The sequence below is a fragment of the Rhinopithecus bieti genome, unplaced genomic scaffold (genome assembly GCF_001698545.2).
Source record: "Rhinopithecus bieti isolate Rb0 unplaced genomic scaffold, ASM169854v2 scaffold_2453, whole genome shotgun sequence".
Lineage (NCBI taxonomy): Eukaryota > Metazoa > Chordata > Mammalia > Primates > Cercopithecidae > Rhinopithecus > Rhinopithecus bieti.
Genome location: NW_016804447.1, coordinates 3,528,338 through 3,539,846, shown reverse-complemented (window position 1 = coordinate 3,539,846; position 11,509 = coordinate 3,528,338). Strand labels below are relative to the sequence as shown.

General features: G+C 37.4%; 1 long non-coding RNA gene across 2 annotated transcripts in view; it reads left to right on the top strand.

Annotated features, from left to right (window-relative positions):
* Window positions 1–31: 31 nt before the first annotated feature.
* Window positions 32–11,509, top strand: part of LOC108527223 (uncharacterized) — a 161,449-nt gene continuing 149,971 nt past the window's right edge. For both annotated transcript variants that reach the window (XR_001884748.1, XR_001884747.1), the window contains exon 1: window positions 32–578. This is a non-coding gene — a long non-coding RNA (uncharacterized LOC108527223). The remainder of the gene's footprint in view (window positions 579–11,509) is intronic.

Sequence of the window (11,509 nt, the reverse complement as noted above, 5' to 3'; positions counted from 1 at the left end):
GGATGAGAAATTTTCTTCTCTCTATAATAAATTGTTTCTTATCTTGGCATTTTAATCAATCTCTTGTCATGATTATAGAGGTTTAGCTAAAAGTATTTTTTCTTAGAAGACAGGTTCTATAAACTATGTGAATATCAGTTGCACACTGGTCATGCTGAAAAAACATTTGATGAGGAATTAAGATGCTCTGTATATACATATTTAGGTGTTAGAGGCAACACAGGAATAACATGCTTTAAAAATTCTAAAGTCAAAACATGGACACATTCACAGGCTAAGGATCTCATGAAATAAGGATGAGAGACCACGGTAGCATCTACCAAAAATGTGATAACTCAAAAGGATTACATTTCATTGCTTCCCTGTTGAAGTGAAGATAGAAATGTTCCATTCTGACCCACCTTTGAAAAAACAATTACTTTGCCCCATGGATTCCTTGTTCAATTAGAAATTTCCCAGGGCAGGTGACCCATAGTCTTAAAGAACAGGCTAAACACTACAGAGAGATTGGTTGCTTTTTGCTTTTCATCACTTGCAAGATTTACATAAAAATCACGTAAGCTGGAATTCAACAAAAGGTACGTTTATGAACTTTTATTCTCAAAAGTTGAAATGCTGACTTCCTCGATTCCTCATTTTCAGACTTTTATTTCAGATAAATACTAAGAACCTAAGTGAACCTTGATAATGCTGTAGTGTAGGTTAGTCCACTACCCCATATAATAGAAAGACTTGCTGTTTCGTTGTAGAGGATAACAGCGTTTTTCAGTGGAAATTGAAAGTGGAAAAATTGAATTTTGCTGTACACAGTTAACATACAGTGGCCTTTTTTTGCTCTATATGTAAACATGTTGACACTGGAAATACGCAGTCTAAATTAAAATCAGTAATTACTAGAAATCAGTATCTCAACTTCAAGAATTTACTTCTACATGCAGGATTAAATTTTCTGATTTGTAGGCAACACAGGAATAGGCCGCTGAATATGCAGGTATTTAGAGTACAATGTGGATATTATTGGCCTGCCATTCTCGAGAGTTTGAATTCGTAGACCCACAACACATGGACTACCCTTGCCAATTGTTAATGGTTTTATTTTTAAATCTATTCTGTGAAAAAGCTCCTCGGTATTTCAAACTTGAATTACAATAAAACACCCAGTAGGGTAGTTTTTAAATGGGTGTTACCCCAGTGCTGACTACTATTGTTTACCAACTACATTTCACCTGGTAACTCCTTTGAAACTAAGTACCTCAACCTTTTTTTTTTTTTTTTTTTAAATCGTAAAGCCCTTTTAAAATGGAAATTTGTTTTGAAGATCTTGACATCAGACTTTTTCAATCTTTGAAAATGATGGAAACAGTTAATAAAAATGTTTAGAATTCAGGTGATGTCTGGCTTGTGAGGAGCTGTTTATAAGTTTCTCTTTGAAAGGCTTGCACACATCACTCTGAGACCAGCTGTTTCCTGTGACTTTAACCTTAGCCTTCCCCAGACAATTGAGCTGAACCTATATCTGAGTACAGTAGCTGTTCGTGATGTATTTCTTGTTCACTGTTCCTGGGGAGTGTTTTGAAATATTTTATTACAAATTCTTTTAAGATAGGATGACTGCTTTCAAAATTATTGTTGCCGTTGGCACCAGGAATTCATAGTTGTGATTGGCAATAAGTTTGAGGAATGTTACTTTCTAAGTTTTAACAGGTAGTTTTGAAATTTCCTTTTTTCCAAATTTAAGTAGTGCCTCCCTCTGTAATGTTGAAACAAGGCTTCAAGTGGATTGTATAGCAAGAGTTATCCTGGTTCACGCAGGATAATGCGGCTGTTATCTTTGTCATCTGGAATGGGAATCACATGTTCTTACCCTTATTCACAATATTTCTATAATAATAGACTGGAAAGGCCACCAGAAAGTGGCTTTCTGGTACATTGCACAAATAGTTTCCTTAAGTCATTATAACTCACACATTGCAAGCAATTAATTTTGTTTTCTATAGGTGTTGCAGATTATGAAACTGGCCTTCAAGTTAAAAGGAAGGAAGCGGTATTCCCAATGGCTAGTGTTTAATGACTACAGGTTTCCAGGCTCCCTTTAATCTTGGGAGCAAATAAATCTACTATTGGACTTTTCCCTGCGTGACTTTTAACATTTCTGATACTCTCTTCTTCCTCTTTACAGAAGAGAGGTATGATAACTAAACTTGTAGTTTGCATATTGAAGTTTAAAGATATTTCATCTCCCCTTTTCACCCCTATTTCAGATGATGTGATAAAATGCTCTTGATAGGCTACATGGAGAACATTTGTCAGTAGTTTTATCTATGCATAGAAGTCTTAAAAAAAAGTATATCTTGGATTGTCTAAAACAATAGATTTCTTATCTGAAGGTATACAGGCTGCAAATATTTTAGACTCATCTCTCAGTCTCTGCCACTGAACTTTTATATATGGCTGCTATCAAAATATAACTGGTTTATTTTCATATTTGGAGCATAATATAACAGTATCACAAAATCTTTTACAATAAGATAGTTTGTATTACTAGCTGACTGAGCTGCTTAACTGAGTCCTTAAGTCATTTAATATATGGGACTGTAAATAGAGAAATCTGTACATTATTTGATCTGATTTCTGGTTATGCCTATAGATCTTTATTTATCCCTATAGTCCATTTTCTTCTGATGTTTAGTGTTGTATTTTTGAAATGCTCCTAAACAAGTAAGCCTTAGATTGTATCAATCCTGAGGATTGATACCATTTCCTCAACACTTTGTGGAGTATGATTGATACCAGTTTCTTTTTGACTGCAGGTTTAACTTGGCTTATCACTTTCCGTACTGCTCAGTATGTCCAAGATAGGAATAAAAAAATGGACTTCAACTTCTGACTGTTATTTATGAGCCTTTTCGTGATATTTATCATTTTAGTATTGAAGATGCAGTGTTCTTTTGGCAATCACGTATGCTTAGAGGAGAGTACTGATGCTCAGAGGTGAAATGATTTGAATCTAGAGTTGGATAAAAAGGCAAAGGATGGGGAAAATGAAAACTGGGAAGCTAAACTGAGAAGGAATTGCAAGGTTTGGTGGTAAAATTCATTCGCTATGATCATAGGTGTATATGAAGAGAGGTTTGCACAGCACAGTCTCGGCAGAGTTTAGGAATCACTACTCTAGGGATTCTGCAGTTCATGAATTGTCGGGGAGACTGCACGCAATTTGTTTCTGTGAACATGCAGGTGAAAGTGGTAGTACAGGTGGAACTTCATGGGAACTGGTCTTGGGGGAGGTGTGGATGGGAAGCAAATGTCTCTCAGTATTTTCTAAAGGGAGAATATTTTTTAAGGTATCTGTTATAAACCACTTGATGATTATAGCCTCTTTTCTTGTACCTTTAAGTTGTGAAGGCCATTTGTGACCCCATTCCTGGTGGTAGAAAAATGACCAAGTGTAGGCCAGACATGTAACATCACATTAGTACCATTACAGTTAGATTCCTGTATTTGGAGAATATTACATCAAACACTACGTATAATTTCTAACTGTAACATTGATAGGAGTTACTTCACCCATGGGTACATTTACTTTTAGTGATTCTCTAGATGATCATCTCCAAAGTTATTTTGTCATTCTTTTAGAATATTTTTGTATCTATTTTCATGTGTGCATGCAAAAGCATGTGGCACATTTTCTAAACAAATATACATCTATTTGACATACACTAAAAATTTTGTTGATAGGATGCGTGATCAGAAACGTTTAGAGACTATTTCTTTCGATTTTCACTAAAGTAGATGAATATTTGCTCTCCCCAAAATAACTCATAATTATGTTCTTTAAATGGTAAGTCTTAAAATGACAAGTTATTGCAGCAAGACAAAGAGGATTGCCTTGTATAAGTTTAATTTATCTGCATAAGTCTTTGTAATAATAAAATTAAGTCATCCTTTACAGCCAACAGATACCCAAATTGTGTTACACCAATTTGAAAGCTATCTGTTCCCATATATTCAACTATGTGTTGCTGTGTGTTGAAATTCACATTTTTGTTTCTCAGAAGTTTTTTTTTTTTTAAATCTTAGGGTCTTTGTAACATTGATATGCATGGTTGTAAGAGAACTGAATTATCAAAGTTGTAAATGGGTGATTTAATTATTTTTAGTAGTTATGGCTTAGCCAGAAAGGCCCTGTATCTTTTCTCTCTTGTTCTGAGGCATCCCTAAATTTTTGAAGGAAAAGATGACTAACAAATTGGAATTTATTTGAGAAGATTCCATAAATGACCATAAGCTGTAAAATGTTTAGACTTGACAATTGCATTATGAGCAGATTTGAGTACACTTTCTAGTAGTTGTCTTGATTTATGGCAATTTTGTCCCCTCAAGTCAATAGAATAAATGGAGTTGTATTTCCCACAAATTATGGGAGTCTTCAAGTTATCAATATATATTCTTATTTGACCTTCCAACAACTGGATGAGGTTGGCAAGTAGGTCAGTATTTTTTAATCTTCATTTTATGGATAGAAGACTGAGGCTTAGAGAGCTTAAGTAATTTGCCCTAAAGCCAGACAGCTAGTAAACAGCTAATTCACAATTTGAATTCAGGCTTTTCTGATCACAGAATCCAAGCTCTTAACTATTGTTATATTGTGATGCATGATTTATCTACCTTCCTTTACACTGTTGGAACATGTATTTTAACCTCTCATTGTCAGTTGGCCATCTTTGGTTATTTTCAGCCTTGAAACTCGTTCACTCTCTATGTTCAGGAGGCATATAGCAGTCTACAATTAGGCTCCTTTCTTTGAGAGGCAGTTGGAATTTAACATAAAGAATATTAATCTGGGACTCATACCAATAAGTTGCAATCTTGACTTGTACCAACTTGTGACTTTGGACCAGTTGCTTAGCCTCCCTGAGCCCATCATTCCATGTGTAATAATGGAGACAAGTCATTTGTTGTCAAGGTAAACATGAAATCATATAGCTAGTGAATGTTTGGAATTTGAATACTCTATCATGGAGGCCAACAAAATATAGCTGATTGTTTTCTTGTGTGTGTGTGTGTGTGTGTGTGTGTGTGTGTGTGTGTGTATGTTTTAACAATTTGATCACAGTATGATTGTTAGGAGTTTCTTGAAAGATTGCTTAAGCCTATAGCTGCAAGAAATGTACTTGCATTTTTGAAATACAGTAATACAGGAAGGAAAATGAACTGCTCTTCCATTGTGAAGGATGGAAATAGACAACCCAGGCCTTGCCTCTTATTTTATAGAGCTTTCCTGAGCTGTGTGCTTAACATTGTGGTTTTCAGAGCTATTTTCTCAGTAAAAAAGAGTCCTTCAGATCCTTTGTCTATATTGAAGACACCTTAAGTTGAGAGATGGAGTAATGCAACTAAACGTATATAGCAATATAGCCCTCTACAAAGCATGTTTGCTTCCATTATGTTTTTTAATCCTCACAACAACCCTTTGCTATATGAAGTTGACTTTTCCCAGGGTTTTTAGTCCTTCAGACCATTTGTATGTGGTCATGCTTTTGCAAGAGATTTTCAATCAGTGATTTTTAAACAGAACTCAGTGGTTCTCAATCTCTTCTTAATCTAGAGTGGTGTATTTCCTTTACTGCAAAGAAAAACAGCCTTTTCATAAATTGTCAGTTTGGATTTGAGTTTCTTCTTGTGATGTAACCCGATGCAATGCTTGTCTGAATCACTAATAATGTAATTGATTTCCCCTAGCCAGTCATAAATGAGTCAGTGATCATTGATTCTTTTAGTTTATACTCAAGTTGCCTTTTCTGTGTGCAGATATCCTCATTGAATAGCTTGGTGTTGGGCTTGTATAGCATTATGGTTTACATCAGGGAAGTAGATAGCCAGCAGAGCTTTGTGCTAACTTATTTTGCAATCCTATAGGAAACAAAGGACCCATTCTTAAAAGAACCTGAAGAGACTTTAGGGAAAATCAGCCTCTGACCCTTTCAGAAGTTTTGCATCTTAAAGCTCATGTGTAGCTGAGGCCATGCTTGGAGTTGTGTGTAGCCTTATAAATCAGTCAGTGTGCCCTTATCATATTTAAGATTGTGATGTAAGAATAAGAGTTTGGAACCCATTGAAACAAGGGTTAGGTGACCGGTGTTATCAGGAATAGTTACCTCTCTCAAGCCAGTAGTCACTGTTACAGTTAAAGATGGAGCTCTTAGGTAATATCACTAGATCCAAGCTCTTTTTCCCTGACTCTCAGATTCTTGCATTTTTTTCTACTACCCTTTAAGGCTGTCAGTTATTTTTTAACTTTCCTAAGATATTTTCTGGTCATTAATATACAAACGGTGTTTTGTCTTGTGTCTATCACCTGTATCTCGTACATTCATTTATTAAACACATACTTGTTGAATCCCTCCATGTGCCAAGTACTGTGGTAAGCATTAGGGTTGCAAAAATAGTCACTGTCCTTGCCCTCAATGAGCATGGAACCTAGTAGCAGAGAGAGGGTTATCCAACAAATGTTGGGCTGGATCTGAGACATGCTAAGGAGAAGGGAAGTAGTGAAGTGGTGTCCTGAGAGCTCTAACAGAGAGATATGACTGTCATAGAAAGGTTTCCCACAGGAAGGGACACTTGAGCTGAGATCTGAAGAATGAGTAGGGGTTTAAGTGGAGAAGGCAGGCAAGACAGAGAGAGAAATATGCACAAAATCTGGCTCAAGAATGATGGTGAATGGGCGGGGCTGGACAAAGACCAGTGCAACTGGAGTGGAGAGAAATTAATGGGAGTGAGGCCAAATCATGGGGCTTTCCAGGTAGACTGACCATTTGATTGATAACCATTTACAGATTGAGTGACCATTTTGGTTGATAAAATAATTTTATCAACCAAACCATGATTCTTGAGAGTAAAAGAGGGTGCTATTAATTATTAAACACAGACTATAAGCATCGGCCAGGACATATGGTCACCTCGCTTTTATAGGCCTTGTTAACAGTATTATCTCTTTTTAAAGGCTTGGCAGCCAGCAGTGTGTTTACTTCCTATGAAAGTGTCAGGGAGTTAATCCAAAAGGATCCAAATGGAACTCAAAGGCTGGGTTTTCCAAATGGCTAGATTGATTTTTTTTTTCTTATATAGATATTAGTGACCCTTTTATGTTTTAAAAGTTTGGCATAAAAAGATGGATTTTATTGTGAGCTACTAGATTAGACTCACTTTCATGGTGTATGAAACAGCACAATTCAAACAGATCTTGAATATTTTCTACATTTTAAATTATGCACTTGTCATTTTGCAAAGGATTTTATTTAAATAGGATTTCTTCTTTTTTTTTTTTTTTTTTTGAGATGGAATCTCACTCTGTTGTCCAGGCTGGAGTGTCCAGGCTGGAGTGCCCAGGCTGGAGTGCCCAGGCTGGAGTGCAGTGGCGCGATCTCGGCTCATTGCAACTTCCACCTCCCGGGTTCAAGTGATTCTCCTGCCTCAACGTCCCAAGTAGCAGGGATTACAGACACCACACCTGGTTAGTTTTTGTATTTTTAGTAGAGACGGGTTTCACCATGTTGGTCAGGCTGGTCTCGAACTCCTGACCTCAAGTGATCCACCTGCCTCAGCCTCCCAAAGTGCTGGGATTACAAGCATGAGCCACTGCACCTGGCCTAATAGGATTTAAAAAATAGTTTCATTTTAGGTTTACATTTTGAGTTTAAGTACCTCCTGGACAATGACGTCCAAAGTATGGGCCGCTTAAATTATTTTCTTTAAGTTGATGTAAAAATTTGTATAATATGCAAAGAGTTCAGGGAATTGTGCACACCCATGTAATCTACACCTTGATCAAGAGATAGAATATTTTTGCCACCCCAGAAAATTCCCTTTTGGGACACTTGAAGTTTGATTAAGAAATATGGCTGTGCAGCCAGGTCTCAAATTAGAAATAAGTTGTTTTCCCTCTCCTTTTATAACTTTATTTTTGCTTCCTAAACATGCGGCAGTGGTTACTTTAAACGTGAAGCCAATTGTCTTCAGAAGAAACCGTTGCCTTTCGACTAGTTATGATTTAGTGGTTAGTAATATAGTACATCCCTGACCAATTTGCTATGGGTTTTTTGTCCCTAAAGTAAAATCTGAGTCATATCCCCATCACTGACTCATAAACTTACTAAGGATTGCCTGTTTATTATTAGGCCTAAGCGTTAGAATCTTGATCAATCAAAAAAGATTGTGATGTCACATTTACATAATACCTTTCTCTCCTCCCCTGTTTTTCGTTTCAGCCTGTTTATGTCACTCTATAGTGAGTTATGAAAATAAGAAGGTAGGACAAGTGTCAAGCCAGTATTATATAGCTGAGTCCCTAGCCTTGAGTACTTCTTTTCCTCTCAAAATTCTCAACATCAGTTGCCAGAGAGCAGTTAGAATATTGACCCAAGTTACAGTGCAATTCGTTGTGAAATTGATTCAATTTAAGGGTTATGTGTCACTGTCTTGAAAGATTCTTGAATCAGAGACAAAGACTTGTCCTAAAAACACTGTTCTTAATGAGTTTGGGATCTACTGAGGGATAGTGATTGAAAAGGGAGCTTACTCCTTTTTTCCCCTGTAGTTTTCAAGTTCTCGTTTGGAACCTGATTTGGGACCAGATCTTGAATTAACTATTTTTTTTCCTGACAGAGTCAATCTGTTCTGCTTAGCAGAACCTCTGCTGTCAAAGCACTGGTGGGCTGTGGTGGTGGTTTTTAGGCATTTCTTTTTCAGTACAGTAATACATAATATTTCAGTACCGTAATACATAATATTTCAGTACCAGTGGGCTTTTTGCCTTTTTTTCCCTCTATACTCCATTTTAGAAAGAATGGCAAATCAGTGAAGATATAACATGGGTTAAAGCCAGATTTGGTCAGTGGAAAGACTTTTTAATAACCCATTTTCAACTGGAGAAGCTGCTACTCTGATTACACATTCATTTCACTAGTCGGTTTGTTCCTCATTTTAAAAAGGAAATTTCGCTCATTAAGCACAGGACTAGTCAATGTGACATTTAATTCTATGCATATTGAGGACAATTTTTCCTTCATTCCTACCTCGGTCCTCTTCCTGACTTCCTGGCAAGCCGTCCCAGTGCCACCAGGCAGCTTTTGACCCCCTGTTCTGCTGCTCTGCTTCTGTAAAATTCTGTCCTGATGCCTCAGACACTTCCTGCAGCCTTCCTGAGTGCCGGGACTGTGCTAAATACCTTTGTGCATCCCCTCACTGACTCCTCATCACAAGCCTGTAAGTGTAGACATTTGCTGTTATAGTCATCTGTCATTTGAGGATGTTATGATACGGAGATGTTATATCACTTGCCCAAGGTCACACAGCTATGGACCAACTTGGGGCTAGCATCCAGATTTGTGTAAAATCAAGCACTAGATTCTAACCAATACATATCACCTCCTCAAGCATTAGTTTCTTTTCTGATCCTATTGCATTGTAATTGTTTGTACTCATTCTGATTTTTCCATTAGACAGGAAGATATTAAAGTCAGGGACAACTCTTGGACCAGGGCTTTAGAAGATGCCAACATTAGATTAACAGATTGTTCATTTATAAATATTTATTTAGCACCTACTATGCACCCAGCATTGTTCTGGGCACTTGGAGACATAGCAGTGAACCAAACAAAAATCCCTGCCCTCAGAGAGGTAAACAAAGAAAGTGTATGCTGTATTAGATGGTGACAGGTGCTGAGGATCAGAGCTGCTGTGTTGGTTCTGTGAGTGTTACTTCCTGGAGTTGTGCAAAATTGTGCATGGGCTTGTCTGAAAAAGGAGAGAGGGAGGGAGTTGCTGGAGTAGAATTATTTTAAGTAAAATAGTCAGGGAAGGCCTCAACTGATAAGGTGACAATTAAGCAGAAACTTGGAGACCAGAGAATCAGCTCAGGAGATATCTGGGGAAAGAACATTCCATTCAAACAGTTGAGTGAAATCCAAAATCCTTCTAGACTTATCTCTCCCCAAATACATAACTATAATTTGGCATTCTTGGGTACTCTATTATAATGTCAGTCAACCTGATTTTTGGCAATTGTTTTCCTGACCAATTTTTATTTGTTTTCTGGTTATTGCATGCCATAGGAGTCAGCACAACTTTGATTTCTGGAAAATTCGGCAGGGTTTCTGCCCCACCCCCACACATCTTCTTCCTTTTAGAGATAATGGCAAATCATAATAAACAGGCTTATAGTAAGATCTGAACTTCAAAATATAAGTCTGATTTTTTAAAAAACTGTATATCAATAAATATAGAATAAGAATTGCTGTTCAGTATAATAAACAGGTTCAGCAAGGTGCTCAATGTTTTGGTAGGACATATGGCTAGGCAAGCTAACAGACAAGTGTTGAAAACAAAAAGTTTTCTTGCTGATATATAAATACCTGGGAAATTCAGTTATCTCGAATGCCTATTCCTTACAAAATCTGAGATTACAGTACAGAGACTTGTTATCACTTAGAGCCCCTGGTCTTTTGTATATGTGACTGAAGAGAAAAACAAGGGTACATTAACTTTATCATACAGTCACTTAAACATCATGGGAACACTTAACTTTTTTTAAGGTGCTGGCAAGTATCTGTCCTATTCCTGCATTACAGAAAGTCCCTGGTGTTAAGACATAAAAATGAATATTTCTCTGGTTTCACTTTCCTTATCAAAGATAGATGAAAAGGTACTTTCTCAAATACATTTCACCATGAATTCTACCCCACCCATGCTCCCCAGCCTGAGAAGTAAGAATGTCTCTTTCCATTTTGAAACTTACTGTAGCTATCTAGTCTAAGTTTCTTCCTTTTGCTGCATAAAAATTGAATACTTTTGGCATGTTAACGCTGGGTCCACATCACTATCAGATATGATTCTCTCCCACTCTTGAGAGTCTAAGCAAAAGCTAAAAAGGAGGCAGAAATCTCTGGGATTAAGAAAGAATCCCTGTCAAAGCTCCCAATTAAAAATAACCAGATAATTCTGGCCACTTGATTAAAAATGGTGGGATAAGATTGTGGGGGAAAGAGGAAGCGAATGAATGAAAAAATAAAAGTAAGGAACTATACTTTGAAAAGCAATAGTCGGCCGGGCGCGGTGGCTCAAGCCTGTAATCCCAGCACTTTGGGAGGCCGAGACGGGCGGATCACGAGGTCAGGAGATCAAGACCATCCTGGCTAACATGGTGAAACCCTGTCTCTACTAAAAAATACAAAACTAGCCGGGCGAGGTGGTGGGCGCCTGTAGTCCCAGCTACTCGGGAGGCTGAGGCAGGAGAATAGCATAAACCCGGGAGGCAGAGCTTGCAGTGAGCTGAGATCCGGCCACTGCACTCCAGCCTGGGCGACAGAGTGAGACTCCGTCTCTAAAAAAAAAAAAAAAAAGAGAAGCAATAGTGATATTATGTGAGGTTTCATGCAGATCTAGAAATTTTATTCAAAGCAAACATTTACCACAGGTGCCATGAGACCTTTTTTTTTTCTTTTTGAGT